Raw genomic sequence first — 6,686 nt, 5'->3', positions numbered from 1 at the left:
TAAGGTTTCACAATTGACAAATCATAGAACAAGAGTTCATTGGATATCAAAGAATTAATTACTCTTTTAATCCTTCAATAAATTATAGCTATTTGACAAGTGTCAAGATCAATGCTATCTTTGAGAGATGGTTAAGTAAGGAAGGATAAAAAAAGTCTCAAGTGGTTATTTTTGGTCAAAAGTATAGTGTTCTCATTTATTTGATGTTCACTGGTCTGATGGAGTAGCTTCTGTACTCATTTATTGGAAGTGTTCTCGGACTCCCAGCTCTCATGTTCTTATTCAGGTTGTGTGATGCCTCGTCAAGGGATTTGAGCAATCGTCTCCTATGTAATAATCTTCATATTCGAGCCACCCTTTCAGGTTTTCAACTCGAATCCTCCTTTGGTTTCAAGACGTTACTCAGAATTTTACGTCTTTAACCCCCCTTTGTTATTTTTCTCTATCATGCATTAAAGATTTTAGAAAATCTTTATAAGTAAAATATTAATCCTGATAGGCGGGATGAAATATGAGGATAGTCTCTTCCGCTTAGAAATCCATGTATGATTAGAAGGGACTTGTAAGGCACGTAATGTAGGTCATGGTTCAGGGTTATGAAAGAAAGGGATAAAAGGCCCAAACATGTGTTTTAAGGGTATTTGAACCAAGGATCAATTAACTCTAATGCCTTCGATCTTATTTTGCTCAATTTGAATCTACTCGCATGTCCTTCTCTTGATGTTTTATGATCTTCGAGTCAAGTGATTCTAGAGTGATTGTGTTTGATTAATCTCACGGTTTGAAGCTCAATGCGTCATTTAAGTCAGGAGACTCTTTGTCTGTGTTCTTTGTCCTCTTTTGTTCTTTGCTTTTTCTTTGATTTTTGCTTTGATTTTTCTCTTTGCTCTTTGTTTTTTTTTTCTTCGCTTTAATATGATCTTTGCACTGTGTATTTGGTTCACCTTTGGGTATCTTATCTGGATCAATGGTCTTCACTCATACGAGCAGATTTCCTCTAACTTGCCCCCCAATATGGAGGGTGATCCTTGATTATGGTTGAATCAGAAGAAAATATCATTCAGGCTCAAATGGGGACACAAGGGATATATTTTCTCCTTTTGAAGGGATAAAGAAAGAAAGCCGTTCATCATCTCATACACAGAAGTCCTTGCAGAAGAGGTATCCCCAGGGGGATAGATTTTCAGGATTGATTTTTATTTAAATAAAAACAGTAATTAATGCATGATAGAATTATTTTGAATGAATTCTATTTTTTCTCTTCGCTTCTTGCTCTCAACATGTCTCAATTACTCATGCTCGTCTTCAGAAAATTGATGCGAGATGCCCCACACTGTGTCTTCTTTGTAGGAAGGTTTATGTTCAAGTGAACATCTTGTACTCAATGTCTGTAGGTTTTATTGGTAGAAAATGTTGGTTTTACGTCTAAGAAGACGATGGTGACTTTATTGGCTCAAAGAAAGGTATGGGTATGACTTTTGTGTCTCAAAAAAATAAATACAGTGTTTCAAGGTGGAAAGAATATTTCAAGGTCTCAAAGAGAGGGAATGTTTCAAGGTCGAAAAGAATATTTCAAGGTCTCAAAGAGATAGAATGTCAAAAATTGGTTATTTGATAGTGACCAGGAATTATTTCGGGTAAAAATTGAGAGATTTTATTTTGGGTTTAGACAGAATAAGAAAGGGTCTAATCTTGCCATATGTCAAAAATCTATAATTCTCGAAGAATTAAAAGAATTCCTAACTCATTTGATATTCAAAGAACTCAAGATTAAAATTTGTTCAAGTATTCAACCTTAGAATGTAGCATAAACTCAAACATTAAGCAAATATTTAAGAATATATTAAAGACGTCACAAAAACAATTTCAAACAAAACAATGCTCTCAGTGGAAGTGGTAGATGTAATGCCCCATCATTCTTCGATTGTTCATACCCCTGACGTAATCAGATTCTGGATCTTGCGCTTCAGTGCCTTGCAGTTCTTAGCGGAATGCATGGAGCTTCTTAGGTGGTGTCAACATCATGGACCTCAAAGAACGAAGACTCTTTTCTCGGATCACCCTGGAAGACTCAATCATACCACCAGTCGAACAAACTTCCATCGTGTTGATTTCAGCTTCTTACTTCTATTCTCAATATGGTCACGTGATCATGATCACTTCCATTGACTTCTCCACAAATTGATCCCATGTTTTTATGAATGATGCATATGAAAATGCTCAAAAATGAAATGCCTATACATAATGCAAAGATGCAAATGCAGATGCAGATGCAAAAATGTTGATCCCAACGATGAATATCTTAGAATAATTTTCACCAGAGATGAAAGCCTTCACATCACAAGACAATCCACTTTACAGACATGTCTTCGCTTAGATGGTGAGCCTGGAATGTATCACTGCTTCATATCGGATCTTCGTCCTCAATAATGATGCCCCTCAAGCGCTCTATAATCTGACTCCGTTAATGCCTCGGTGGTAGTGAGGTCGGTGTGTCGCTCTTTGATAACTAGCGATGAAATGATTGTAGATAAGACTCCACTGCTAGATTACTCCTTGAATCAGTGGATCATCATCTCAGTACCGAATGATGCGCGATCTTCGAGCTCACTGCTTCGTCTCGGATCTTTGTACTTGGAACCGATGCCCCTCAATGCTCTGTAAACTAACTCCATTAATACCCCAGCTATGCTGAAGTTTGTGCTTCACTCCCTGATGGTTAACGATGGAATAATTGTGGATGAGAATCTACTGCTGGATTACTCCTTAGATCAGTGGATTATCATATCAGTCTCGAATGATGCACGATCTTCGAGAAAATCTCATTCTTGTACTCTGGACATCTTTAGCCTTCGATGCATGTCTGTGTATGCGACTGCTTGATTGAAAACTTTTATCTATTCTTGTGAAGATTTTCTCATGGATATCCCCTTGCGGATCAATATTTTCGCATTATATTATGTCGATGCAATGCAATGCAAAGAAAGATGAAAAACGACACAAACAAAATAAATAAGTTAGTGTGCAAAAACAAAAGAGAAAAATGAGTTAGTACATGTAAAATAATTGATACAGACAAAAATGTTATAACATCTACCCCATCATGATATCTACCCGAACATGCTTTAAATAGATATCAATCCTACCCGTACATGCTTTCTACCCACAATGATCTATTTTCAAGAAATTGGTCCTAACCTCATGGTATCTAGTTCGCATGCTTTATTCGGAAAAAAAAAATATTCTACAAATTTAAAAGGTTAAGGTTTAGAGTCGTTCCTCCTTCGTGTACACCTATTTTGGGTACCTACTGACGGACAAAGGTTCGGTATGACTATACCTAGGGTGATCGTTCGACGGTTCACTATATGCTTGGTTTCGGCTCTAACGGAAAAAAATGGACTCGAATTGTCCTTGATGTCGGTGCCCCCTTGGGCTGCCAGACCCTCGATCCTCACCCATTACAGGTTTCAAACGGAACGGGTTCAATTCGAGGGGATTCACTGTCTTATACCCGTACGAGGAATAAATCCCTACGAAGGTATAAGGTATGTATCCCATGGGTTATTTGCTAAAACTCATACGAAGAATAAATTCTTACGAGAGTAAAGCATTCACCCCAACTAATTTGGATCGAAGCTCGTGTCTAGAGCTTATGTTATGCCAATGCGAGTGATGTGTGTGAGGAGGAACATACCTACCTTCGACCCAAAAGGAAAACAAAACAAAGAAAAATGATAAAATCCTGACAAAGCTGAAAGCCAAAAATAAAATGTTAGTACGAAAAAAACAAAGCAATTAAAAATTTCAATAAACGGATCATAAATTAACTAAAAACTAGAAATCATAATTTCCACCAAGATGACAATATGTAAACGACATACAGCCTGACTCTCTAAAAAAGGTCCCCAGCGGAGTCGCCAAGCTGTAATAACTATTTTTATGTAAAACAATTAATTATTATTTTTAAAACGATTATGACTTTTATTTTGGAAAATTGAGTATTTTGGATTAATTTGGATTAAATTGAATAGAGTCGCCATCGACCTTTGGGTTAGGTAGGTCGAATACCTAAAATCGTATTTCAAAACAATTTTAAGAAAAATCATTTTTTAAGACAAAATCCGATCTGCGTTACCAAAGATTTATTTAAATGAATTTGGGAGTCGGTTACGTGTGGGGAAGGATTAGCACCCCCACAGCGCCCAAAATTGGTACTGTATCGCTTACACGTTGTCGTAAATGGTGGAAAATATGAATCGAATATAAAGTTAAAATATAATCCATTTATTGAAATTTAATTAATTTGCTTCGAATTAATGAGTGTTATGGAAAATTATTTAATTAAAAAAAACCTCGAAATTAACAATCCTCCGTCAGGAAAGCTATTTCGACTATTTCTTATCCATAAAAGAATATTCCCTCATTAACAAAGATACGAATGGAATATATAAAAAACGATATTTACATACAACAAAATAAATTGATAAAAAAATAAATCGAATATACATTGTAGAATAAAGATTGATAATTTGCATGAAATGAAATAAATTATCACTTAGAGTCATTCATTGCAATGTTGAACTTAAAATAAAATTGAATTAATTATAAAAATAAAATCGATTTATTTCAAGTAAACATTTTATTCGAACGTCGTATCGGATTACACCACTTCGATCAAGCGATGTTTTCCACGCCCGTTCTATAAATCATTGTTCTTGAAATTATTCGAATAATATACGATAGAGAAATACAAAGAATAAATATAAATAAAATATGCGAAATAAAATATTTACATTAAATGAAACTAAAAACATTATTTACATAATACAAATAACCGAATAATAAGTACAATAAAATCATACATAAATGACTAAAATAAAAATAAGTAAATATCATAAACCAAGATAAAATTATCAAGAGATATGTATTTGTAATTACAAGGATCATAATGAAGAAAAACAGAAACTTGATGTACTAAAATAGTAAATACAAGAATTTAAGGTACTAAATAACAAATATATCAACTGAATAGGTTAAAAACAGAAGAAACATAAATTTAGGGACTAAAACATTAATTACAAATAAATTAGAGCCAAAGTAGAAAATGTTAAATAATACAGGTACTGAAATGGAAAAAACCCATAAATTATGATAAAGGACTAAAATGAATTAAAAGTAAACATACATGCTACATTCAGGATTTAATACAAAAATACAAAGCTGTGACCAAAATAGAATTTTCATAAACAATGAGAACAAAGTCTAACATTAAAAATATATATATAATAATAGTCAAGTGACCAAATCGAATACTGTCAACAATTAACCATATAAATTCTAAATATTTAATAAATATAACAACAAATATAAGGGACTAAAATGATACATGAAACAAATAAGGAGGTTAAAGTGGAACACCATCATAAATATCAACATACAGATTAGGACGAAAATGCAACAAGGAATAAACATGAAGTCCAAGTCAAAAGGAAAGGAAAATCCATTAATAGCTAAAACGAAACCTTACAAATGCCAAGGGACTTACAAAGCTATTTATCCCAAATGAAAAAACAAGCATTCCCTGAACCCTATTGAACGGCGTCGTTTTGAAATTGGGATATAGTCTCATTTTAGGGTTATTTAGAAACCCATTCTCATTTCAAAGCCCCCCCACAGCCGTTCTCACCATTTTCTCTCTATTCTCCCTTCTCCCTTGCCGAAACAAGAAACCCGAGGCTCCCCGGCGGAGTGAACTAAACCCCAAAAGACTTTCACTCTTCCTTCCTCGTCATTTCCTTCGCTGCCCAAAGGAGTATAACACAAACCCCGGCCACCGTGAATCGGTGGCCACGGGGTTACACGACAAAAGCCCTTACACTCTCTCTTTTTTCTCTGCCTTTCTCTAACACCAAACTAAAACCGAGCCCCCTCCACAAAACAAAACGAAACCCTTACCTTAGGATACGGGTTCCACAGCTCCGGTGAAGCTACTGACGGTCAAATCTCCCTCAAAGGTACGTTTTGTTTTTTTAGTTCGAAAGCTTTTTCTTTTTTTTCTTTGTACGAACTTCTCTGGTTTTTTCACCGAATACTCTCTCGTTCTTCTCTCTGTTTTTTTTTCACCCCAATGCCCCTTCACTTTGGTTCTATATCTTTCTTTTATCCTCTGCCTCTGATTGCTGATGGCTGTCCTTGCATGTTTGATATGATTTTCTTACTGCCATCGAGAAAGAAATAGGGTATGAATACCCTATTTCGGCTAGATTGATAACCCCCGATTGCCTCGGGATTTCTGGTTGTTCTTTATATTTTCATTCCTTATTTTTATCTGCTTTTTCTGATTGATTTGGTACTTGATGGATATACATTACTGTGGGCGATAGATGTGGCTTGAGAGGGCTCGACAGCAATCGATGACGGCTCACGTGACTCGGGAAATTGGAAGGCCAATAAGCGGCGGCAGCTGAACTGGAAGAAAATTAGGGTTGAAACCCTAATCTAGACTATTTGGACCGTTGGATCAAATCTGATCCAACGGTCATGGAGAGATGCGGCTGAAACAAAAGGGTAAAACCCTAATTTATTTGGGTTGTCCAATCAGGTCGGGTCAGTATCCAGATTCGGGTTTCAAATCGGGTCCAATGATCTGGGATCCGCTTGGTTGTTGGGTTGGCCGACTGCTG

Source organism: Hibiscus syriacus, unplaced genomic scaffold (genome assembly GCF_006381635.1).
Source record: "Hibiscus syriacus cultivar Baekdansim isolate YM2019G1 unplaced genomic scaffold, ASM638163v2 tig00111005_pilon, whole genome shotgun sequence".
NCBI classification, from domain to species: Eukaryota; Viridiplantae; Streptophyta; class Magnoliopsida; order Malvales; family Malvaceae; genus Hibiscus; species Hibiscus syriacus.
The sequence above is the reverse complement of the archived record's forward strand: the minus strand, read 5'-3'. Positions refer to the sequence as shown.